Raw genomic sequence first — 27885 nt, 5'->3', positions numbered from 1 at the left:
CCGTATACGCACACAATTCAAATATCAAGCAAAGAAAAATGTTTTCTAAGACAGCTGAATGTTATAGCAAAATCTCATAAAATAATACTACACGAAACTAATTTATGCAGAGTATGTATGTGTAAGAGTAAACAAATGAACAAACAGAAAATGACAGAAAATATACTAACTGCTCCTACTGGCTATCACTGAACTGCACAGTTACGAGGGAATTTTTCTTTTCTTTTTTCCTATACTTTATCTGATTATGAAACAAATGAAGCTCTTTAAGATTTCATTCAGAAAGAAAACAAAACAACTCCCTGTTCTGAACATCTGGGTAAAAGGTGGTCCCAATTCCTACAATGAAGAATTCAGGAGTAACAGCAATAAGATGATGAGTTTTGCTCTGAGCATATTCAGTCTGTAGCACATCCAGTGAAGACACAAGGCAGCCAAGCGTAAGAGTCTGGACTCAGGGCAGAGACATGGCCTGGAGAGAGAATATGGAGTCAATGGCATATAATGGTGGTTAAAGCCAGAATTCTGGGGAATACCATTCAGGGTAAAGATACCAAGTAAGAAGCAAGGAAACTCCACAGCTGAACACTGGAGAGTAATAAAATTTAAGAGGTGAGTAGTCGTCGCTGTTGTTGTTCAGTCAATAAGTCACGTCTGACTCTTTGCGACCCCATGGACTGCAGCACTCCAGGCTCTTCTGTCCTTCACTATCTCCCAGGGTTTGCTCAATTCATGTCCATTGAGTCGGTGATGCTATCTACCCATCTACCACATCCAATTCACCTCGATTCATGGACCTAACACTCCAGGTTCCTATGCAATATTGTTCTTTACAGCATCAGACTTTTACTTTCACCACCAGACACACCCACAACTGAGCATCATTTCCACTCTGGCCCAGCCACATCATTCTTTCTGGAACTATTAGTAACTGCCCTCTGCACTCCCCCAGTAGCATACTGGACACCTTCCAACCTGCGGGGCTCATCTTCCAGTGTCATATACCTTGTGCCTTTTCATACTGTCCATGGGGTTCTTGCGGCAAGAATACTGGAGTGGCTTGCCATTCCCTCCTCCAGTGGACCATGTTTTGTCAGAACTCTCCACTCTGACCTGTACACCTTGTGTGGCCTTGCATGGCATGGCTCATAGCTTCACTGACTTACGCAAGCCACTTCACCACGACAAGGCTGTGATCCATGAAAGGGAGAGGTGAGCAGAGAAAGACAGTAAAAAGATCTGTGCAGAGGAGTGACTAGCAAGATCAAGTTTTTAAAACCAGTGAAGAGCAGTGTCACAGACAACACTGGAGAAAGAGTTTCGGGGTTGGGGGTGGGGGGCGGTGGCCAACCCAATGCTGCACTGAGGTCAAACAGAATAGAGTCCCTATCTGACCCACAACAAAAAGACACTAATGATTTTGGCAATGGCAGCTTCTGAAGAGAGGCAGGGACAGAGGCCAGAAGGCAGGAAAGAAGAGACAGTAACCATAAATTCCTCTTTTAGGAGCTTGACTATAAAGGGAAGGGAATTGCTGTTATTCAAAATGGCGGGGGGAGGGTGGGGATTGGCTGATTTATATGACAAAGAACTGAGAGAGAAAGGCTGAAGACACACCAACGCCTCCGCCTCAACAGCGACCGCTGCCTCCTACTCCCTGAGACCATCGCAGCTGTCTGCACCAATTTCACCCCTTCCTGCCCAAGAGACGAGAGCTTTGCTGTCTGCCCCTGTCGTCCCCTGCGCTGCCGTTCCTCCCATCCCAGAGGAATGCCGGTCCCCACTCACGCTCAAGGCAGAGCCAGTATCTTTTGGATCCCGTCCTTTCACATCTCCCAAGAACTTTGTTCCATCAGTCACCCTTTCTCTTTTTCTGTCTCCAGCTTTTCCCTCTGGACTAACTCTTTCCCCTTAGCATATAAATAAGCTGAACTTTCTGCCATCTTGGGGAAATAAGTAGAAATTAGAAATGGGAAAAGAACACAAACAATTGCTCGAGCGTCCACTATTTCCCAAAATAAAAAATGCTTGAGTTTCCACTACATTTCCCACTATGGATGTAAAACAGAGTTCTTGCCACAAACATGTAAACCATTCACCTATTTATTCAACAAATATTTATTGGGTGCCCACTATGAACTAAGAGTAGAATATATACCGTAAACAAAAAAGTTTCTAGCCTCATGAAATATAAATACTATCACAGATGGGGAATACGGATAATAAAGATATATCCACACACGTACAAATCCACACATAGAAGTCATAGTAAGTGCTTAGAGAAAAGCAAAGCAGGACACAGAGTCACAGGAGGTGCTATCTTAGATAAGATAGGTGGGAAAGGCCTCCCAAAAAAATGACATTTGTGCAGGAACTTCAGTAACGAGATAAGTATCAAGGCCCTGGGGCGGAAGCATACTTGACCCGTTCAAGAAACAGCAGGGAAGTAACCGTGGCTGGAACAGAATGAGCTGGGGAACAGAGGTGAGCAATCAGGTCAGAGGTGATACCAGGACCACCTCATAAGAACTATGATTCATCCTAAGTCTCATGGCAAGTCACTGAAGGGTTCTGAGAGGAGTGTAACAATGACTGACTTCAGACTCAGCTGAGTGGAGAACGCCAATTACCACACAGGGAGATGAAGAAGTACGACGGAGGGCAACTGGGCAAACACAAAGAGCGACACCTACCACTGGATACGAGTGGCGGCAGCTTCTCAGAGGGAGTGATGTCCGAAGAGAATACTGAAGGACAAGTAAGAGTTAGCAAGAAAGCAGCAGAGGGTAGAAGGGGTGGAAGTGGAGGCCATGGATGTGGAAAAGTCAGAGGAGTTCTGAAAAGGTTTGGTGTTCAGTACACCATGAAATTAAAAGACACTTACTCCTTGGAAGGAAAGTTATGACCAACCTAGAGAGCATATTCAAAAGCAGAGACATTACTTTGCCAACAAAGGTTCGTCTAGTCAAGGCTATGATTTTTCCTGTGGTCATGTATGGATGTGAGAGCTGGACTGTGAAGAAGGCTGAGCACCGAAGAATGGATGCTTTTGAACTGTGGTATTGGAGAAGACTCTTGAGAGTCCCTTGGACTGCAAGGAGCTCCAACCAGTCCATTCTGAAGGAGATCAGCCCTGGGATTTCTTTGGAAGGAATGATGCTAAAGCTGAAATTCCAGTACTTTGACCACCTCATGGGAAGAGCTGACTCATTGGAAAAGACTCTGATGCTGGGAGGGATTGGGGGCAGGAGAAGGGGATGACAGAGGATGAGATGGCTGGATGGCATCACTGACTCGATGGACGTGAGTCTGGGTGAACTCCGGGAGTTGGTGATGGACAGGGAGGCCTGGCGTGCTGCGATTCATGGGGTCGAAAAGAGTCGGACACGACTGAACGACTGATCTGATCTGATCAAACAGTCAAAACGTATTTTATAAAAATATACCACTTATAATGTCTGCCCAAGAAAAAGACATCAGGGAACAAACCTAATAAAATATTTGCATGACCTCTGTGGAAAAAAATTATAAAACCAGTGCGTAAGTATTAAAGAAGGCCTATTTAACCAGAGATATAAAGCTAACTAAATGGACAGGAAGACCCAATATTTACAATGTATATTTCCCCCCCCTTAAAATCAAAATCCCAACAAGTACACCCAAAGACATGTACAAGAACTCCACAGCAGCATGATTCGTAATAGCCTCAAACTAAAACAAACCAAATATCCATCAAAAGTAAAAATGGACAAATTACAATCATGAAATGGTTTATACAGCAATGAAAATAAACTACAGCCACACACAATTCAACAAAAAAATTTCAAAAACATAAAAGAAGCCACCAAAGGAACGCCGATTCCGTTCACAGCAAGTTTGCGTGTGTGCTGTCGCTCAGTTGTGTCCAACTCTTTGTGACCCCATGGACTGCAGCCGGCAGGCTTCTCTGTTCATGGGGTTCTCCAGCAAGAATACTGGGGCGGATATCCATTCCCTTCTCCAGGGGATCGTCCTGACCCAGGGATTGAACCCAGGTCTCCTACACTGCAGGCGGATTCCTTAGCGTCTGAGCCACCAGGGAAGCCCCAAGTTTAGAGACAAACAATGCTAACCTATTAGCTAACCTATTATGTTAAAAGTCAGGATGATAGTTTTCCCTGGGCAGGAAGAGAGAATACTGATTAGGAAGAAGCACAAGGGGTGGTTCTGGGGTGCTGGAAATGTTGTATTTCTTCCTTAAGTAGTAATTATGCATGTATATTCACTTTATGATAATTCAACAACCACAATGCTTACAATTTGTGTTATTCTGTATCAATGTTATACTTTGATAAAATGGAAATGTACTAATGTCTGCAATTTACTTTGAAATGCATCCAAAAAATAAGGTGGATTGATGCACTGAGGGATAGATAGATCTATTATAAAGAAAATACTATAAAATGGTAATGGTAGAATCTGAGTGATGGATATAAAGGTGTGCATTGCAAAACTCTCTACTTCATCATATGTTTGAAATTTTTCATTTGGAGGAAAAAAATCTCAATGAGTTTTCTTGTAGAACTTCACAAGCTGATTCTAAAATTGTGTAAAATTAAAAGGGCAAGATTAGCCAAAACAGTTTGGCTCCCCAATTAATATAAGTATTACATAAATGTGTATATGGGTTTACAAAGTGAGAAATATTACTACATAAGGAGAAGCAAAGAAGTAGGAAAAAAAAAATAGAACATAATTATGGTAATCCAGGCAGGAAATGCTGGGCTTACAGTGATCATCTAAACTTATTATTTCTCCATTTTATAAGAAATAGTAAAATTATAAGAAACTCCCAAGAGACATAAAGTAAGGATCTATGACATTATAAACATGAAGACCTTCGTTCAAATCATGCAATTCAATAATTCCATATCTACTCACCATTCTTCCGCTCACTAAGTGGAGGCAAATTGGGATTCCTGCCAGGGTGGAGGCCGAGGGTCAGCTCGGGCTGCAAGGAGAGCTCCTGCAGTTCATTGGCAACAGCCTCGCTCTGGGGGCTGGGAGCCGCGGACAGGGACACCAGAACGGGTTCATCGTCATTCTCGCCGGCCCCTCCTCCGTCCAGCCCATTCACAGCAATGACGGAAGGGGGCAGGCACACTACACTGGAGAAATCCACCTTGGCTTTCGTGATGGCAACCTGGAAACGGAGAAGGAAACGCAAAGTTCAGATGTGGAAAAGAGACAATTCCACTGAGTACAGAATGCTGAATACTAATATTATATCACTGGTACGCTACCACTATTCTTTTTTTTTTTTTTTTTGCTACCACTATTCTTAAAAAGCTTTTTGTAACGTAAGCTAGCATTATTATTAAATTAATATTTACTATGCTCACAGAGTGCATGAGATTTCAAGTCTGGCAACTGTCCTCAACTGTATCACTCAGGAGGACAGTGTACAATTGAAATAAAACCAATGCACAAACATGTCGATATATGGCAAAAAACATCACAATATTCTAAAGTAATTATCCTCCAATTAAAATAAATTTTTAAATAAATAAAATACTATAGAAATAAGAAAAACCAACGCACACACATGTCTCATAGGATAAAAAGAAACAGTAGCAAGGAGAAAGAGGTGTGAGATCATGGTTACCTTCCAACTACTAAGGAAAAATATCTTGAGAAATAACACTTCATGAGTACAAGATATTAAAGTATATTGTACCAACTTAATCTGGGGGAGAAAATTTCTTATAGAAAAGAATTCCTTAACCACTAGATTCCACATGGAAATATGGAGATGTTTGTTTGATAATGGATAATTGCTCAAATTTTTTAAAATTTTTATACAACTTTTAAAGGTTACTTTCCATCTAAATACTGGCTATATTCCCCGTTTTGTACACTACATCCTTGATCGTATCGGACACCCAACAGTCTGTACCTCCCATTCCTCTTCCATCCATATTGCCTCTCCACCCCCACCAGCCCCCACTGGAAACCACTAGCTTATTCCCTGTATCTGTGCGTCTGCTTCTTTTTTGTTATATTCACTAGTTGATGGCACATTTTTAGATTCCACACGTAAGTGATATCAGACAATACCTGTCTTTCTATGACTTATTTTACTAACAAAATGCCCTCCAAGTCCATCCATGTTGCTGCAAACGGCAAAAACTCTGTTCTTTTTCATGGCTGAATAGTGTTCCGCTGTGTGTATATGTGTGTGTGTACACACACATATATATACATACGTGTGTGTATATATATGTGTGTATCATGTCTTCCTTATCCACTCATCTGTTGATAGGCACTTAGGTTGTTTCCATGTCTTGCCAAGTGTAAATAATGCTGTTATGAACACTGAGGTGCATATTATCTTTTCAAAGCAGTGGTTTTGGTTTTTAGCTCAAATATTTTAACCTACCTGAATATTTAATCATAGTACCCAGGAATGGGATACTAAAATGCAAAACACACGGCAACATAAGAAAAAGATCTTTAAAAATGAAAAAGAATACGAATAACATGAAAGTCTTTTCAAAAACATGAGAATTAATGGTTAAGGGAATTAAGACTATATTCACCCACCAAATCCTGTGGAATTATGAAGAAGGTTTTTTTCAAATCATTTAAAATGCAGAAAATGTTTATTTAAAGTTTTAAAAAGTAAGATATAAAAATACATACTCATATAAAAATATTACACAGGGGAAAAAAGACCATAAAGAGTTACTCAGTCATGTCCAACTCTTTGTGACTTCATGGACTATAGCCCACCAGGCTCCTCTGTCCATGGGCTTTCCAGGCAAGAATACTGGAGTGGGTTGCCATTTCCTTCTCCAGGGGATCTTCCCGACACAGAGATCAAACCAGGGTCTCCTGCACCGCAGGCAGATTCTTTACCAACTGAAGCCATGAGGAAGTTTACCAAAACACAAAATGGGTTCTGTTTGTTGGACTATGAAAATTTTTAGTTTCCAAATTTTCTCTAAAACATGTATTGCTTTTTATAATGAAAAGGCTATAATTCTTAATCTAAAAAGAGGACTTAGGGGCTCCCTGAAGACTTTAATGAGGACTTGCATCTAATATGCTTCAGATGAAGAAATCACCAAAATATTGGAAAGCCATGAAATGAAGAAAGACATTGAAAACGAAAAGGACCATCACATCCACCTTCATGTAAAGCTTTCCCTGTGCCCAAAGCTAACTGTAGTTCTGGTTGATCCTCATAAAATACAAAGGAAAGGAAATGATCCAGGTAAGAGCAATTAAAGGGGGAGGGGTTTGACATTAAGAAGAACAGGGATATTAAGAAGGACTCTCTACTCCAAAAAGGATGAAAGAGAGTGAGTGAGGGATGTTCAAAAGAAAAAATATATACTAGGAACTCAATAGTCCAAGAGACAGTGCGGGCAAACACTGGAAACAACTGTTAAAGGGTTGGAAAATTTTAGGAATTATATAATAACAAATGCCTACCAAGAAAATCCAGAATCTGACCTTCAAAGAATTTTGCCCATCTCGTCTATGATTACCATCATTTAAGCCATGTCTCTATGTGTACCGGGAGAAAACAATTATTATACATGATTAATCCATCTGGCTTGTTTGCTAATAGCATGTTTGCTTTCCTTAACAGGAGCCTTTTCAGACTAAAAAATTCAATTTTATGTTATTCAAAAATCCTTTGAGGGGAGAAGAGCTCTGTGTGGGGGGCTGTGGGCCGGCTCTCCATGTACCACATGGAGGAGCTGCAGCCTGGCTCCAGGAAGCCTGAGTGCCCAGCCTCTCCCTGAGCCCCGTCTGCCCCTGCCCTCCGCCACCCCTGCATCTGCAGCCCTTCCCCAAACTCTGTGGGACAGACCCTGTGCTCTCCATCCCCAGACAGGCTCCGGGCAGTGGGGTGTGGGCTTAGGGTCTGCCAAAAGTCACTCGAGTTCACGACTGAGCCACATCTTTCCTTTTCCCCTGCAGGAGAGAGAAACCAACCAGAAGGCCCAGAGCCTAAGTGTTTCTCAGACGTGCTGTGTGGCCTCAGGTCCCATCTTTGGGTTCCAGTCTATTTTGTCAAGTGAAGAGGCCAATTTCGATTCCTAGCAATGAGGCAGGGACCAGGTAGTCTGAATGTTTCTTAGCTATAAAACACCTAGAAATGCTGGATAAAATTGAACAAGCGTTTTAAATGCATAGCTGAACTAACAAGAAAGTAGAGAAACCCCTGGCTCCAGGAATGAGGCAGGAACTAGGAATCACAGAGATGACACGAAAGTAGTCAAGATGCTGTGCAGCACACGGTTGGCTCTGGGAAAGCTGCTGGTCTTGGTGGCCATACAGCTTAGGTTTTAATATCCACAGAGGACAGAAAAGGAGGTTTTGAGTCTGACAGGCTAGGGAGCTGGACTGAAATTTCTCTGTAAAGTTGGATTCAATTTCACTGAAGTATAAATCAGTGAAATTTTAGATTTAAAAAAAAAAAAAAAAAAAACCAGGGTTGGGGGGTAATCCTTTGAGACTCAAACTCCTTAGGATAGAATCCTCAATCACCCTGAAACATATGAGCATGCTCACACAGACACACAAACGCACATAGATGATGGCACTGAGAAGTGAGTTTAAACACACACACACACTCTCTCTCTCTCTCTCTCCTCCCAACCCCCCCAAATGAGTCCTAAGGAAAGCAGGAGCAGGATAGTACCAAAACTTCAACTTTAGGGTTGTGAAGATACACTGGAACATTACTCAGCCACAAAAAAGAAGGAAATACTGCTATTTGCAAAAATACGGAGAGACCTTGAGCACATCAAGCTAAGTTAAATAAATCAGACAGAAAAAGACAAATATATGAAATCTAAAAAACAAAACAAAAATAAAAACTCACACACAAAAAAGATCACACTTGTAGTTACCAGAAGTGGGGGTAGGAGGTGGAGGAATTGGATGAAGGTTGTCAAAAATACAAACTTCTAATCATAAGTAGAGCTAACACTGTTATATGGCATATTTGAAAGTTTTTAAAGAAGTATATCCTAAGAGCTCTCATCACAAAGAAGAAAACATTTTTCATTTATATGAGATGATGAATGTTAACAAAACTGACTGTGGTAAACATTTCACAGTATATGTAAGTCAAGTCATTACGTACACCTTACACCTTAAACTTACACAGTGCTATGTTATCCATTATATCTCAATAAAACTGGGAAAAGACATTTGCTAAGTCATTATAGACTGTATGAGTTTATACCTCTCATTAGAAAAGGAGAAGTTTAACTGAGATGGTAACAGCTGTGTGTGTACACAGCAGACAGACCCTGCAAATAGTATTTGCACATTTAACATCCACTTGATAAAACACTTGTGCATAAGACAAAAGCAAATGAAAGACACTTAAAAGATAATCTGGGGACCAAGACAGGCAGGTCTCGAGGAAAATCTGAATGATATAAGAAGATTGGACAGGAATCAGCAAACCTCATTCAAGTACTCCAGGTAAGCTGCTGGGGCAGAATCATACTTTCATATAAAAAGTTCTTAACAAAACAGCAAAATCTCCTTATTTCAGACTTCACTGATATCAGTAAGTCTCCAACCAAGTATGAGATTAAGAAAAATTTTATGCTACTTGAAGGAGGGGTAGGATAAAAGAATGTCAGTAATTTTATAGTGTTTACCAGATTAAGAGAAAAACTAAAATACTGCCTCATAATGTGTAATTGTTAACACAATTACAAAAGAGACTAACACATAACACAATGTTAATATGTCAATGTTAACATTTCTCATTTCAAATGAGAATACATTTCAAATGTATTTCTCATTTCAAATGAGCTATTTTTGCATTTAAAATGGCCTGGCAATAGTATTTCTCAATGTGGAGTTTCAGCTTTGTAAGATGCAAAAATTCTAGAGATCTGTTGGACAATAATGTGAATATACTTATTTTGAACTGTGGTGTTGGAGAAGACTCTTGAGAGTCCCTTGGACTGCAAGGAGATCCAACCAGTCCATTCTAAAGGAGATCAACCCTGGGTGTTCTTTGGAAGGAATGATGCTAAAGCTGAAACTCCAATACTTTGGCCACCTCGTGTGAAGAGTTGACTCATTGGAAAAGACTCTGATGCTGAAAGGACTGCGGGCAGGAGGAAAAGGGGACAACAGAGGATGAGATGGCTGGATGGCATCACCGACTCGATGGACGTGAGTTTGAGTGAACTCCGGGAGTTGGTGATGGACAGGGAGACCTGGCGTGCTGCGATTCATGGGGTCGCAGAGAGTCGGACACGACTGAGCGACTGAACTGAGCTATCCACTTAAAAATGATTAAGATGGTAACTTTAATAGCATGTGTTTTTTACCACAATAATTTTGAAATAGCTTGGCAAGATCTCTGCTTAAGAAATAATTTACTAAACTAACCCATATTAGTCACTGAGTTTGAAAGAATAAATTGTCTATTCTTTAAAGTGCCCTTGAATTTATTTTTCAGTAATTCAGAACAAGCTTTCTCCTATTACTTTGAATTAGAAAATTATTATTGCTAAGATGCAGAGATCTGACATTCACATGTGTTACTGCTCCCAAAAGACAATCAAGATCCACCCATCACATGATATCATGATTTTTTTAATGAAGCAAATGAAGTTAAACTGCATAAGTCTGTAATTCTGGTATGTACTTAATACACATAACCGATACTTCTTTAAAAAAAAAAAAAAATTTTTTTTCTCTTTAAAAGAAACCAGAATATGGCCCCTCAAAGAAAGTCAAACCAAGTCCAGGCATGAAGAAAAATGAGGTTAAAAAGTGATGGTTTTTACTCGTGCATTTTTAGTAGATTACAGAAAGGAATATCAAATTCTGTAATGACCTGGACCATGACTGCCTGCCACTATCTTGAATGAAAGAAAATGCAGTTTGAAAAACTTTTATTCAGTGTTCCATTCAGAATTTATTTTAATAGTTTAGCACCTGATTGTGAAAGTTGCTCAGTCATGTCCTGCTCTTTGCAACCCCATGAACTGTACAGTCCATGGAATTCATACTGGAGTGGGTAGCCTTTCCCTTCTCCAGGGGATCTTCCCAACCCAGGGATTGAACCCAGGTCTCCCACAGTGCATGCAGATTCTTTACCAGCTGAACTGGTAAAGGGATTAAGTTCCATATTTATAATATTATTAAGGGCTTGAAGAAGTCACATGAAAATCTTACATACCTATATAGATAGTTTACCACACATTTTACCAGGCAAGTTACATGCTATAGTAGTCTTTAATTGAAAGATTTCAAGTTAATTGATTTCAATTTAATTGAAATATTTCTTTTAAAATGCTAACATTAAATGGTATTACAATAAAATTCTTCCATAAAAAATCATTAGGGGCAGGCGGAACAGATGAAACGAGAGTGGCCCAACACTGGTAACTGCTGAAGCTCTATATTGGGCATATGGAGACTCATTACACTATTGTTCTCTCTATACTGACGTATGTTGGCTAACATTCTTATAATTTAAAAAAAAATTTTTTAAACAAGAGTCTTCCATAGAACAAAGTAAAGACCTGGTAAGACATAAAGCAAGGTTTCCTTAATCTTCTCCTTAGAAAATAAGCCAAACAAAAGTCTATTGCAAGCACTGACAAAAGACAAGAGAGAATATTTAGCATGAAATATATACACTGCGAAGATTTATTTCTCCAGCAAACATACCTATTTTCTACTCACTTTTAAACAGCCCACAGGAGAAAGTCCTAGTCAACTGGGAATCCAGAGACAAGAACCAAAAATGCTGAGGCATTGCCATCATAGATTAAGTCTACCAGTTCTTGAATACTCCTAAAATTTTATTTATTGTACAATTTGCATGAAAAAGAAAAGCTGAAAGAGTAATATTTATCTCAGATTATATGTATAATGCTATTTAGAAAAATTTTAAAGTTATGTCTCAAAATACCTTCCGAAATATCTCAAAGGAAAGGTAATTAAAATAACCAAGAGAAAAATATCTGCATCACGTTTTAGTGGTGTGAATTTACACTTCTACTGAGTCCAAAGCCAAACTTTCTTTTTCATCATGGAATCACCAACTTCCATTTCTTGACTGCTGATTCACATTCGATCAGTAGCAGCCAGAACCAAAACAGCGTGGGGGCAGGGTCATCTCCCACAACCCATCTGTTTCCCTCTCCTGCTGGCCCGGTTCCGCCTCATCTTTTCTCCTCCCCACCCCCTTTGTGGGCCGCCTGCCTTCTGCTGGTGCCGAGCGGCATATGTAACCAGAAGCAACGGCACAAAATGTGTCAGAGAAATGGAAGAGCTCAGGCAGACAGCTGATAAATCTGAAAAAGTATACACTATCATGATTTTGTATTATGACCCGTGATAAGAGAGTTTCACACAACCAAATGATATGGTTCTTCAAAAAAAAAAGTTTCTCTGTATAAAAAGTGGTTTTTAAAATCAATTAATGAAACTTTTTTTAGCTGTACAGATTTTTACTTTTATTCCCCTCGATTTACTTTAACAGATAAACCAAATCTTTAAAACTCTTACTGTGTAAGCCTTGCACTCCCAGAAGTTCAACTATTCTGATGGACAGGCCATAAAAAGAGGTCTCAAGACTACACTGAAAAGAAAAGGGACCTAGCTAAGACTAGCCTTCCAGATACCCCCACCAAAGTGGCAGGCAGGTACTCTCCTGGACCCACTAGGCAGGCCCAGTCACTTGCTGAATGACACCATGTGGACCAAGTTAACACCACGTGGAACAGAACACCACCCAAGCTATGCCCCGCCCAAATGCCTTACCTACATTGGGAGACACAATAAATGACATCGGATTTCTTAACATCAGCACTGGAAACCGAGATAGAATATGCTTTCAAAGTCTCAGAAAAAAATTATTTTCAAACTGGAATTGCTTATATAGCCTATCACTCAAGTAGGAAGGCATTTCAAGTAACAAACTTTACCACCCAAGTAATTTTTTTTCAGAAAACTTCCCTGGATCTTCAGCTTTTGCTCACTTCAAGTTTTCAGCTCCTTCCAATCATTCTACAGGGAATCAGCCATCAAAGTCTTTCCTCTTATTCCAACAAAACATGTAAAAGCTAACAATAGAGAACTGCCTCTTCAGTAACAGCAGTGCAGCGCCCTTCAGAGCACCTGCTTCACTTCTCATTTCTCCCCTCTAAGCAGCTACTGCGGCTTTCCACTTGTGACCGCCTAGAATCGCCTCTTCTTCTGCAACCCACCTTCTTCTCCCTATTATCACTTGCCAACAGGCTATGTTTCCATAATATCCTGGGCTTGCTTCTCATTGCTTGCTTTTACTACTATTAAAACAGACTGACCCTCCACTAGGCAGTCAAGTGCACTGAGGAAAGAGATTCTGTCCTACTGTCTTTTTGACTCAAGTACCTGGATATTATACTTGACACGGAATAAGAACTCAATGAACATTTGCTCATCTACTGATTATATTAACGTCGTGGAAACCACATGACATATAAACAGTCAGCACTGATACAAAAAAAAAAAAAGAGAAGAAGGTCTGCGGGGAGCGAGCTCCGCCCCTGGCAAAGGTCATGAGGAAGGAGGCTTGGCATACGCAAAGGCGGGATCAAGCCTCAGGAGTCTCCCTGGAAATTCTCGAGCAATCTACCCCCAAAACCAGAGTCTGCCTACTTTCTGCTTTGTGCTTTCACCTACACCTCTGACTTTACGGGGGGGGCTGTCCCCCACTACCTCTCTGAAAAAAGTTAGCTTACAGCTCCAGTTAATAATTCCTGGGTGTGACAGTGTTTCAACCTACAAACTCCCTTGGAAGTCCTCTAGCCTGCCTGAATAGGTTTTTCTGGCCACATGTGATTGCTCAGAGCCTCCAAACTGAGAGGCATGAGATGTTCTAAACTGTCTAAATACAGATTCCTTTGAGCAGTTAAAAGATTGATTAGAAATTGTATTGGTGAAGGGATTTTCACTTGTTGGGCCAATGTTTGCTGCTAAGTTTCCATATCCCTTATCTGCTGTGTCCCTGGCAGTGTATTGATTAATATAATTGGTGTAAGTAGTAGCTTTAATGTTTGTAACCTGGGACCCTTGAGTTAATTCTTTTTCTTGTTATAGCCCACCACACCTTTGCTCTGTAGGAATGCAACTTTATCTAATGCTTTTTGGAGGCTGGCGCCTGACTTTAGAATAATCACCTTTAGAGAAAAAGGCCTCCGGGCCAGAAGATGATGCAAATCACCTAAACTTTTGCATATGATAAGTTTGCAGGAAGAAAGCCTGGCTTACTGCATGACTCTACCCCTTCCCCCATTATCCTCTATGCATAACTTAAGGTATAAAACCTACTTTGGAAAAAAGTGCGGGCCTTGTTCACCGAAACTTGGTCTCACCATGTCGTTCTTTCTCTTACCTTCTGGCTGAATTATTCAGCCTCTTTTCTCCACTGAATTTCCTCACTGAGCTATCCTTATTTCAGCCTCTTTTCTCCACTGAATTTCCTCACTGAGCTATCCTCATTCTATTACTCTTTATATCCTTAATTAACGTTTAATTAAGCAATTGTTTCCTGATCCTCGCCGACGCCGTCCCCGCTTCGAATTCCCTGGATCCACCGGGGCTGGACCCCGGCAAAGGTCTGTCACAGGTAGGTATTTATGTTTAAATAAAAATACACACAAGATCAGAAAAGGTTCCTAAGACACTGAAGTTTGAGAACAGTCATAAAAAATGGACAGTGTTACAGAACAGAATGGGGCTTCCCAGGTGGTAAAGAATCCATCTGCCAAGGCAGGAGATGAAAGAGACATGGGTTCAATCCCTGGGTGGGGAAGATCCCCTGGAGGAGGGCATGGCAACGCACGCCAGTATTCTTACCTGGAGAATCCCATGGACAGAGGAGCCTGGCAGGCTACAGGCCATGGGGTTGCCGTGAGTCAGACACGACTGAGCGACTTAGCACACATGCACGCACAAAACAGAAATAGGCTCACACACATGCAGAAGAGACTCGAGTTGTCAAAGGGAGGGAGGCACGGGGGAGGGAAGCACTGGGCGTCTGGGATTATACAGAGACTGGACGAACAACAAGGTCCTGCTGTATACCACAGGGAGCTATATTCGGTATCCTGTGATAAACCAGAATGGAAAAATATTTGGAAAAGTATATATATATTAACTGAGTCACTTTGCTGTACAGCAGAAATTAACAGTATAAATCGACTATACGTCAATAAACACTTTTAAACGGGTACTACTGACAAGATTCACTTATTTTTTTATTCATTCTCTCAATAAATATCTACTGAGTACCTACTCCATGCCAGGTATTCTTCTGGGTGCTGAGGGATGCTACAATGAATAAAACAAATTCCTGCCCTCAGGGAGCTTATATTCTTCCAGGAAAAAGAAGAGCCTAAACAAAAACATGGGTGTGAAAAGGTGTGGAAGATTTCTAAAAAGGCAATCGCATACAAGCTACATGAGATGTGCCCTGAATAGCAAGCTGAGCTTCACTCTAGGAAACAGGAATAAATCAACTACAGTTCAATATAAAGTAAAATAAAAATTTAAAGTAGGGAACAGCATGATCAAACCATGTTTTGGAGGATTAATCTGGCAGTGGAATAAATACTGGATTGGCAAAAAGGACTATGAGGTTGGGAAAAAAGTTACAAAGCTACTTTCATTAGGCGAAGAATAACTTACTGAAATCCTGAATTGCAGTAGTCAATGCAGAAAGACAGGAACTGTCACACACAACATGGAGCCATACCTGGCACAGAGCAGAAAGTCAAATCTCTGCTGAGTTAATGAATAAGAGAGAATTTTTAAGTGATACAGTTGGTTTGTAGTTGGTTATGGGGGAGTGAAGAAAAGGAGGTATCAAAGATGATACCGTGGTTTTAAGCCAGAATGACTGCAGAACACTAATTCTGCTAATAGAAACAGGGAAGAGAGGAGGACGACCTCTACCTGAGGGGATAATGAATGTGATTTTGGGTACTGGATGCAGGAGCCAAAGTGAGACAATAGAAACATCATTTCAGTTCCCTGGTGGTTCAGACAGTAAAGAATCTGCCTGCAATGAGGGAGACCCAGGTTCAATTCCTGTGTCAGTAAGATACCCCGGAGAAGGGCATGGCAATCCATGCCAGTATTTTTTTTTTTTTTTTTTTTTACTTTTTTTAAATTTATTTTTTAATTGAAGGATAATTGCTTTTCAGAATTTTGTTGCTTTCTGTCAAGCCTCAACATGAATCAGACATAGGTATACATATATCCCCTCCCTTTTGATCCTCCCTCCCATCTTCCTTCCCTTCCCACCCATCTAGGTTGACACAGAGCCCGTTTGAGTTTCCTAAGCCATACAGCAAATTCCTGTTGGCTATCTATTTTATATATGGCAATGTAGGTTTCCATGCTACTCTTTCCATGCATCTCACCCTCTCCTGCCCTCTCCCCATGTCCATAAGTCTATTCTCTATGTCTGTTTCTCCACTGCTGCCCTGTAAATACACTCAATACCATTTTTCTAGATTCCGTATATACGTGTTAGAATACGATATTTATCTTTCTCTTTCTGACTTACTTCACTCTGCATAAATAGGTTCTCGGTTCATCCACTTCATCAGAACTGACTCAAATGTGTTCCTTTCTATGGCTGAGTAATATTCCATTGTGTCTATGTACCACAACTTCCTTATCCATGCATCTGTTGATGGACATCTAGGTTGCTTCCATGTTCTAGCTACTGTAAATAGTGCTGCAATGAATGTTGGAGTCCATGTGTCTTTTTCAATTTTGGTTTCCTCAGGGTATATGCCTAGGAGTGGGATTGCTGGGTCAATGGTGGTTTATTCCTAGTTTTTTAAGGAATCTCCATACCATCTTCCATCGTGGCTGTATCAATTTACATTCCCACCAACAGTGCAAGAACATTCCCTTTTCTCCACACCCTCTCCAGCATTAATCATTTGTAGACTTTTTGACGATGGCCATTCTGATTGGTGTCAGGAGATACCTCATCGTAGTTTGATTTTAATTTCTCTAATAATAAGCAACGTTGAGCATCTCTTCATGTGTTTGTTAGCCATCTGTATGTCTTCTTTGGAGAAATGTCTGTTTAGGTCTTTCCCCCACTTTTTAACTGGGTTGTTTGTTTTTCTGGTATTGAGTTGTAGGAGCTGCTTATATATTTTGGAAATTAATCCTTTGTCAGTTGTTTCATTTGCTATTACACTCCAGTATTCTTGCCAAGAGAATTCCACAGACAGAAGAGCCTGGAGAGCTACATAGTCCACAGGGTCACAAAGCGTTGGACACGACTGAGTGACTAACATTTTCACTCATATACATATGGAAAACATGGACATGAGTAGAAGGACAGAAACAAAAAGGAATATAAGAATAGGAAGAAAACAGGAAAAAAAAAAAAAGACAGTAAGAGGAAAAGGCAGAGGCACAGATACAAGGGAACGGTAAATTGTTATCATACCTGACTCTGGTGGTAACTCAGGAAGGCCCAGTCTCACATTGCCTACTTTGAGGTTTAGACCATCCCTCTGATTCCTAAAATTATCATATACAGCTGAGTATCTAATTACATATCGGTACTTTCTACTCACACTATTTTAGAAGAAGCTCAATAAAGCTGTAACTGTATAATGCTGAGGGGCAACCAGCTGTCCCCAAACTTAAAGACACAAGTAAGCTCAAGGGCTTATAAAAAGGACATGAACTTACCAGCTGGAAGCAGGAGAAATAAATAAAAACATTTAGAATCAAGAAAAGTAGAATATGTGTTTTATCTGCAGGTTCAACTCTTTTTCCTTGTATTACCTCTCCACACCATTCTCTACCAGCCCCTGCCAGATACCCACAGCCGAGACCGCAACCTAAAGGTGCTGGGCACACATGGGAACACGCTGCACTGAGGGACGCTAACTGCCTTCAGTCCCAGTGTCACTAAGAGGGCCTTCTGGGATGGATCTGACCTCCATTAATTCTCCCAACAAATATATATTGAATATCAGGCATTGTTCTAGGCACTGGGAGTGCAAGAGAAAATATTCCTTCTTTCAAGGAGCTCTACATTACAATGAAAGAGACACAGACACAAAAATAAATACACAGTAAAATAATTTCAGGTAACCATAACTTTTATGGGGGGTGTGGGATGGCTGATTTAAATTAAATGCTCAAGAAAGGTCTCACTGAGGAGATAAGATCTGACCTGAGACTTGAATAACAGCCAACACTTAATGAGCACCTATGTGTGTGAGACACGTCATATGTGTGTATTCAACCTTCACAACATTAAGAGGTATTTACTCATATTATCCAATTTTTCACAGTTCAGGAAATGAAGGCACCGAGAGGTTAAACAGTAACTTGAACGCAGGCAATCAGGTTTCAGAACCCATGCTTCCAACCACTACACAATCCGACGCTACCTGAATTTGACAAGCAGCAGTCTACCATGCAGAGGAAACAGCATGTACAAGTTCAAAGGCCATGAGGCGGGAATGAGCTTGACATCTTCAAGGAATTAAAGACCAGCCTGGGCAGGGAGCAGAGGAAAAGGGTAGAGAAGTACATTCTATGAAACACCATATGCCCCATGAGGTTTTAAGCAATGGAGTGATATGATCTGATGTATGTTTTTGAAAGATCACTTTGACAGCTGCACAGAGAACAGATTGTAGGGGGAACTGTTCACCTTAGTCTGCTGCCTGATTTTCGAGTTTGGTATGTTCTGCCTGGCCCCCTAGAGACAACTGCAATAACACTGTTTCAGGGAAAAGTTATAATATGTGACCTGTATCTTAATACCTTGTATCACTGAGTTTGGTGATATGACCTTGGGCAAGTCACTCTGAATAAAAATTCTTAGCAATGGCACACCACTCCAGTACTCTTGCCTGGAAAATCCCATGGACGGAGGAGCCTGGTAGGCTGCAGTCCATGGGGTTGCTGAGGGTCGGACATGACTGAGCAACTTCACTTTCACTTTTCACTTTCATGCATTGGAGAAGGAAATGGCAACCCACTCCAGTACTCTTGCCTGGAGAATCCCAGGGATGGGGGAGCCTGGTGGGCTGCCGTCTATGGGGTCGCACAGAGTCGGACACGACTGAAGTGACTTAGCAGCAGCAGTCCTGTTCTCTTAAAGGATATTATGAGAAGTTATCCTTGAGAAGTACAGAGTTTAACTACCAGGTAGCCTTTTTTTTTTTTTTTTTGCATGCGAATATTTAATAGAAATTTGACAATTTGCCTTAACCCATCTCCAATTCCATCTCCCCCCACCCCCAAGAAAAGGCTGCCTGAGATTTAAAGCACTATTCTGGCAAGATGACTTCATTACATTCCTTGAACTATACTCATGCCCACAAACACTACAGATATGCTTTCCTTATGATTCCTAATCCCTCTTCTGCGGTACTCAAATGCGTTCTGATTTTTAACTGTGGAATTCTATTTGTCTTTTAGAAGTTTCTTCTCTAAGAGAAAGAATGATGGATGTTTAGAAGTCCACACGCTATGTATAAAATATCTGAATAAACTTAAATATGATCTGAACATACGTGTAATTTCACCTACGAAACTGCATAATCCGTCATGAGACAGTTTTCAAGGTTAAGAGTTCTTCTGTCACCTCCTCTTTGACACTAAAACCTTACACTCCAATAAGTCAAGACAACCTGAAATGCTGCCAGGCCACAGTATAGAAAATCTGCCCTAGCGATGCTGTTCAGGTATGAATAATATGAAAAAAATTAGTTATTTTTGAACATACTGACTTTGGAATGAGAAACTTGTTGAGACAAACCTCATCGAGGGTGAAGACAAGCAGCAGTTGGGGGGAGAGGGAGGCGTGTACAGAACCGCGCTTTGTCTCCACACTACAATGGAGTGTTTGAGGAGAAGCACTGTTTCCAGGGCCAGAGGCTCACGTCCTTAGGTTCCCCAAAGAGCTCTCTCCCCATAACTTAAGAGATGTTCCCTTCCTTATAAAACGAGCTCTGGATATTTCCTAAATCCTTGATCAAACATTTCAAAAGACTGAGAACGAAATATCTGGCCATAAAAAGAAGAAAAAAATCCAGAAACTGTCACAATTTTATAGGACTCCAGCAAACTCAAATCCAAATACAGGAACACACTCTCAGAGAAGTACACTGAAGACTCGAGTGTCTGTGGGTCAAGGAGAAGAGGCCAGACTACGGCTCCTAGGCACCCGCTGGTGCTACAACGAGGGACCCTCAGGACAATGTACATCTACGACAGCACTTGCTGCATTTGCAATGAAACACCAAGGTATGTCACCAGCACGCGTGCAGGCATGCATGCTTAGTCGCTAAGTCACGTCCAACTCTTTACAACCCCATGGACTGCAGCGCGCCAGACTCATCTGTCCACGGGATTTCCCAGGCAAGAATACTGGAATGGGTTGCCATTTCCTTCTCCAGGGAATCTTTCGACCCAGGGGTTGAACCCACATCTCCTGCACTGCAGGCGGATTCTTTATCACTGTGCCACCTGAGAAGCCTATGTCACCATCATACTCATCCATTACTCTTCTGATTACACTTTAATTATAAAAGCTACCCTATTAATTAAATGAATCTATTCTGACAAGATCAGTTACCATCTTTGGTATGGTATGGTATACCATATCAGAGCACTGGCTCTTCACATTACCTTCACAGTAAACAGTGCAGAATTTGTGTTTAAAAATATATTCTCAGTTGCTCATGGTCATCAATGGCTTCAATCAAGGCAGAATCTCTGGAAATATAATAAATCTCAAATAAAAACAGCTAAGTTATGGTCCATTATTCTTCCCTTCTGACAGCCTCTTGCTTCAAATAGTATTACTCTCAGCCAACTAATATTTTGAAAAAGGTGCTGAGAAGTTCTGTTGGGATAAAATGTAACAGACGTCAGGAAATATGTTAACTTCGGTACGATTATATTTAAAGTTCTGAAATAAAGAGGGAAAAAAGACTACAGGCAAAGAAATCCATGTCCCAAACAAAGAACACAATGAAAGTGTTCTCCAAAGCACTGTGGGACTCTCCACCTTACAACTACATCTAAGAGCAGATGCTGTAGAATTTGTAAAACTTTAAGACACACAGCAGCAGCCAGCAGTTAACACAGTGCATTTTGAAGGTGTCTGTGCAGGCAACATGATGTGGATATAGAAGAAGAAAAGGTAAGTGTACAGCAGCATGGAAAGCTTCTATTGTCTTCCTAGCATGTCCTGGGTTACCCATATCTGGACTTCTTTTACATGCTACTGCTACTGCTAAGTCGATTCAGTCGTGTCCGACTCTGTGCGACCCCATAGACGGCAGCCCACCAGGCTCCTCCGTCCCTGGGATTCTCCAGGCAAGAACACTGGAGTGGGTTGCCATTTTCTTATCCAATGCATGAAAGTGAAAAGTGAAAGTGAAGTCACTCAGTCGTGCCCGACTCCTAGCGACCCCATGGACTGCAGCCTACCAGGCTCCTCTGTCCATGGGATTTTCCAGGCAAGAGTACTGGAGTGGGGTGCCATTGCCGTCTCCATCTTTTACATAAGATGACAGTAAACTTATATCATATTTAAAGTCACTATTATTTTACTTTTGAAAAAAAGTGAAGTGGTAGTTGCTCAGTCGTGTCCAACTCTTTGCGACCCCGTGGACTGAAACACACCCGCCTCCTCCGTCCCTGGGATTCTCCAGGCAAGAATACTGCAGTGGGTAGCCATTCTCTTCTCCAGGGGATCTTCCCGACTGGGGATCAAACCCACATCTCCTGCACTGCAGGCAGATTCTTCACCATCTGAGCCAGGGGGTTGCAAATGGTTGAACATAATGCTAATACATAATCTGGTGTCAGGAAGAGAATGCTTCACGCAAAAGAACATAACATTTGCAGTGAGCCTTCAGATACTGAAGACTGAAAAGCTAGTGATGACTGTTATGCAGTGAGAAAACACCTCATTAAAGCACTGCCTGATTATACTGGAATGCTTCAAGGGAAACAGGAAAGATTCAGAATGTTGTATGTGTTGGCTGCTTCTTGCCACTTTCAACAATTTATATGAGAGGAGGGGTAAAAGACAATAAGGACCTACTGAATAGCACATGGAACTCCAGTGAATGTTATTAATACACATGGCAACCCGGGTGGGAGGAGAGCCTGGGGGAGAATGGATACATGAGCATGTGTGGCTGAATCCCTTCTGCTGTTCACCTGAAACTACCACAACATTCTTAGTTGGTTAGACCCCGATACAAAACGAAAAGCTTAAAAAAAAGAAAAGAAAAAATGAGAGGTAAACAACTAGAGCAAGTTAGTTAATAAGAAGAGATATAAAGGAACGTATCATTGCTAAGGAAGGTGTTCTCTTCCCTGTGGCCTGCAATCTCAATTGACTAAAAGCCTCTCACTTTGGAGCCTTATAGGGTAGAAAGAGGAAACCACTCCACACTCCAAAATGGTACAGTTAAAAGAGGTGACTGCCAAATGGAGATAAGACTGGACCTCTGCCACATAAAGGCTATGAACCCAACTGCCAAAACAAAATGGGGGTAGGGGGACCAGTGGGGAGCCAATTGGTTCAGACAGCCTCACCGTGACTGCCATTAAGCTAAGATGGGATGGAGACAGGCAAAGCACAAAGCTGAGTAAGGAAAAGACCAGAGTTATCAAACTTGAAAACCACGTTTCATCCAGAAATTTGTTCCTCTGTCCGGACAGAAAGTCTTCAAATATACTACTACACAGTAGCACTTAATAATTGCTATAAACCAGAGAATTTTATGTTACCAATCCTCCCCTTTTCTGAAACCATGTCAAAAAAACTAAAGGAAGCATGACAACCATGTCTAACCAAATAAAGAATATCAATAAAAAGACAAATTTTCCAAATGGTAGTTTTTTTTTTACTGCTATTATAATTCTATTACACCTATTGTACACTACTTATTTGGGGCACAGTTACCTTGTCTTTTAGTTTATAAGCCCTGAACCATACCAACCAAAGAAGACCATACATTACTCAGACATCCTGGGCTTTGAACTGAATGCCATAACTGAATAAAACATTGGGGGAGTTTCTCTTAGGATGAGGTGAATGTGTTGCACATATGAAAAGAAGGGTAGGCATATATATTAAAAAAACAAAAGGGGCAGACTATGATTTAAAAAACAAAAAATCCTAATTACACCCCCAAATCAATTCTCCTCTTCTTAGTAATAAAAGACTCAGGCAAATGGCAATGCAGATTAGTGACTACAATTCCCAGCCTCCCTTGAAATCAGGTATAACATTCTGGCCAATGGTTTCTAAGTGAAAGTACCATGTAGAACTTCTAGGAAGTATAAAGGGAATAAGCACATGTTTGGGGCTTCACTGGTGGCTCAGTGGTAAAGAATCTGCCTGCAATGTGGGAGACCCAGGTTCAGTCCCTGGGTTGGGAAGATCCCCTGGAGAAGGAAAGGGCAAACCAATCCAGTATTCTTGCCTGGAGAATCACACGGACGGAGGAGCCTGGTGGGCTACAGTCCATGGGGTCACAAAGAGCTGGACATGACTGAGTGACTAACATTTTCACTTTCACTTTTCAAGCAAGTCTTCAGCCCTTCCCCCTTCCTGACAGCTAGAATACAGATTGTATGGCTGGAGCCCGAGCACTTCAGATTATAAAGTAGAAAATGCATGCTGAAGATGCTGAGGAAGCCCAAAGCTTGAATTTATACCTATTACAGAGATCAAATTGTCAACATTCATTGGATCATAGAGAAAGTAAGGGAATTCTAGAAAAACATCTACCCTGACTATGCTAAAGCCTTTGACTGTGTGGATTGTAACAGACCATGGAAAACTCTTAAAGAGACAGGAATACCAGACCATCTTACCTGTCTCCTGAGAAACCTATTTGTGGGTCAAGAAGCAATACTTAGAACACTGTATGGAACAACTGACTGGTTCAGGACTTAGAAAGGAGTATGACAAGGCTGTTTATTGTCACCCTGTTTATTTAACTTATACACAGAGCATATCACGTGAAATGCTGGGCTGGATGAGTCGCAAGCTGCAATCAAGACTGCCAGGAGAAATACCAACAGCCTCAGATACGTGGATGATACCACTCTAAAAGCAGAAAGCAAAGAGGAACTAAAGAGCCTCTTAATGAGGGTGGAGGAGGAGAGTGAAAAAGACAGCTTAAAACTCAATATTAAAAAACTAAGATCATGGCATCCAGTCCCATCACTTCATGGCAAACAGAAGAGGAAAAGGTGGAAGCAGTAACAGATTTCCTCTTCTTGGGCTCTAAAATCACTTTGGATGGTGACTGCAGCCATGAAATAAAAAGACAATTGCTTCTTGGCAAGAAAGCTATGACAAACCTGTGTTAAAAAGCAAAGACATCACTTTGCCGACATTCTGAAGATGCTGAGGTCCATATAGTCAAGGCTATGGTCTTTTCCAGTAGTCATGTATGGATGTGAGAGCTGGACAGTAAAGAAGGCAGAGTGCTGAAGAATTGGTGCTTTCAAACTGTGATGATGAAGAAGATCTTGAGAGTCCCTTGGAAAGCAAGGAGATCAAACCCATCAATCTTAAAGGAAATTAACCCTGACTATCTTTGGGAGAACTGACACGAAGCTTCAATACTTTGGCCACCTGATGTGAAGAGCCGACTCATTAGAAAAGATTCTGATGCTGGGAAAGATTGAAGGCAGGAGGAGAAGGGAATGACAGATGACGAGATGGTTGGATGGCATCACTGACTCAATGGACGTGAGTTTCAGCAAGCTCTGGGAGATGGTGAAGGGCGGGGAAGCCTGGCGTGCTGCAGTCCATGGGGTTGGGAAGAGTCAGACACGACTTGGTTAATAAACAAGAAAAAGGTCTTAAACCAGCTGTTTCAGATATGTTCAAAGAGCTAAAAAGGAAACCATGCCTTAACAACAACAACAAAAAACCTAAAGCAGGAGAATAACGTCTCACTATTAAGAGGTTAGAAATTATAAAAAAGAACCAAACTGAAATTTTGAAAAAAAAAAAAAAATAGAATAACCAAGGTGAAATATTCATTGCAGGAAACAGTTGAGCAAGGCAAAAGAAAAAAAAAAAAAAGTCAATGAACTTGAAAATCAATTAACTGAAGTAATACAATCTGAGGAATGAATAAAGAAAAATGATAATGTCCCCGGAGACTTATGAAACACCAAGTCCAACATATGTATAATGGGAATCCCAGAAGAGGGGGAAAAGGGACGGAAAGAATATGAAGAAATAACGGATGCAAATTTCTCACATATGATGAAAAATGTTAACCCACACATTCAAGAAGGTCAATGAACTCTAAGTAGGGTAAACTGAAAAAGATCCACACCCAGACACATCATATTCAAATTATAAAAAGACAAAAAATCTTGAGAGCAGAAAGAAAAAGTGAGTCTTCATGTACAAGATACTCAATACAAATAACAGATGACTTCTCAACAGAAACCCAAGAAGCCAGAAGGCAGTGGGATGGCATATTCAAATTCTGAAAGAAAAAAAGCCTGTAAACTAAGGATTCTATATTAAGCAACACTACCCTTCAAAAATGAAGGAAAAATTAAAGACATTCTGAGGGGGAAAAAAATTGAGGAAATTTGTTGCCAGCAGACTTGCCTCACGATACTAAAAGGAATCCTTCAGTGTGAAATGAAAAGACACTAGAGAATAATTCAAATCCACACAAAGAAATAAAAAATATCTATAAAGACACTATATAGGTAAACATTAAAGAGAATATAAATGCATTTTGCTTCTCTTGTCTCTGAAAAGACAACTGTATAAAGTAAGAATTATAAATCTGGGTTGTAATTTGTGACATTAACAGCAAAAGGGAAAGGGGAGCAGAGCTATACAGGAGCAAAATGATACTACTGAAATCAAGTTGATATTAACCCCAACCAGAGTGTAAATTACAGATTTCAACTTCTGGGATCTTAGTATGAGGGGCCCCAAGAGCAAACGCCCCTGGAAAATAAGCACAGCTAGTGAAAATTACTAAAAAGAAAAATTAAGTCTCTGGAAATGGTCCTAGAGGCAAACAGCAAATAAAGAAGTAGTTATTCAAGAGAATCGACTAACGTTTGCTAACAGAGTACATCTGTGGCATTTGAGCTTTTATATACTACTCCAGAGTCAGTGTGATGGAGCTTCACTCCAGTTGGGTGTGACTAAGCAGAAGGTACTCCTCTTCTCCTTAGCTCCCAGCCACTCACTAGAAGGAGACGACCACAGGATTTCTCATCTTTCACAACTCCAACCTGAAGAGGCTAAATTCCTCTTCAGGAATTTAGGGACCAGGAGATAATGGGGTCTCTTCCTCCACCCAGCCCTATCCGTAGGACAGAGGCTCTCCCCAAGATGCAGCAGTCCAAGAATCCTGTGGCCTGGGCTGTATTCTCCCCAGCTCATAGGGCAACAGCTCCATGCCAGGACAGACAAGCCAATCAAGCAAAAAGCTATCAGGTTTGCCAAGAAGTTCATTTGGGTTTTTATGAAAAAACCCTAACCCTAACCCAATACAATCCTGGCCAACATCCAGAGTAATGACTCAGAGATTCTGTCCAAGGGGAGAAGTAGTCCATAAGATAAGAAAGCTCCAAAGCTCTCCCAAAGAAACTGGCTTTATTTGAAACAGACTGTAGGAAATTCAGGCCTAAGGAAGTTCTTGAAAAATAGCTCCTCTTAATCAGGAGCAACAAATTAAACCATAGGTCAGGTAACTCACTAGTAAGGGACCAGAGAAAGAGACAGCTAAGAAGAGCCTCTTCTGGACTAGGACAAGCCACAAAGACTGGACCTAAAAAATCACCCCAGCCCCGAATTTACTGGGTCAGACCGATGAACAATTAATGCCACGTCAGCTCAATGAGGGGAAGAACAATCTTTTCAACAAATGGTGCTGGGACAAGTGGATATTCACATGAGAATGAAGCTGAACTGCTACTTCACACCATATATAAACATTAACTCAAAACGAATCAAAGATCTGAATGTAAGTTTAAAAATATACATTTCTGACAAAAAAACATAGGTGTAAATCTTCATACTTTCAATTAAATGATTTCTTAGCTATGATACCTAAACCACAACCAAAGAAAAAAATTAACTGGATGATCAAAATGTTTAAATTCTGTGCATCAAGTGATACAATCAAGAAGTGATTTCTCCTACAAGAATGGGAGAAAATACAAATTATATATCTAATAAGGCATTAATATCCAGAATATATAAAGAACTCTTAATTTGATAATAAAAGAGCAAATAAATCAATCTTTAAATGGGCAACGGTTTTGAATATACACTTCTCCAAAGAAAGCATATAAATAGCCAATAAACACATAAAAAGATGCTGGGCATCATTAGTCATTTGGGAGTATGAAATAAAACCAAAACCACGATGAGATACCACATCACACCCATTAGGATTGCTGGAACCAAAAAATCAGATTAAAACAAATCTTGGTGAGGATGTGGAGAAAATGGAAAGATTATGAAATCGTACTACATGATTCTGTTCATATGAAAGTCTAGAACAAGGAAATCTAGGGAGGCAGTAAACTAGTGGTTCTTTATTTGGAAAGGAGCAGGGAGACTGCGAGACAGTGATAACCAAGTGGTACAGGTTTCTTTTGAGGTGATAAAAAGATTCTAAAATCAACTGTGGTAATGGTTTCAGAGATCTGTGAATATACTGAAAAACACTGGACTGTACCCTTTAAATGGGTGAATTGTGTAGGATTTGAATTGTATCTCATTAAAGCTGTTTAGAAAAAGAATGAAGCAGTAGCTACTACACAGATGAACTT

At 40.7% G+C, this 27885-nt stretch overlaps 1 protein-coding gene across 3 annotated transcripts in view; it reads right to left on the bottom strand.

Moving 5' to 3' along the window:
* Window positions 1-27885, bottom strand: part of MRTFA (myocardin related transcription factor A) — a 211562-nt gene that overhangs the window by 128272 nt on the left and 55405 nt on the right. For all 3 annotated transcript variants that reach the window (XM_027540708.1, XM_027540709.1, XM_027540710.1), the window contains one exon: window positions 4921-5182. The gene's annotated coding sequence lies outside the window, so the exon portion shown is untranslated. The remainder of the gene's footprint in view (window positions 1-4920; window positions 5183-27885) is intronic.

The sequence above is a fragment of the Bos indicus x Bos taurus genome, chromosome 5 (assembly GCF_003369695.1).
Source record: "Bos indicus x Bos taurus breed Angus x Brahman F1 hybrid chromosome 5, Bos_hybrid_MaternalHap_v2.0, whole genome shotgun sequence".
In the NCBI taxonomy this organism is placed as follows: domain Eukaryota; kingdom Metazoa; phylum Chordata; class Mammalia; order Artiodactyla; family Bovidae; genus Bos; species Bos indicus x Bos taurus.
This window is presented reverse-complemented; position numbering and strand designations above follow the sequence as displayed.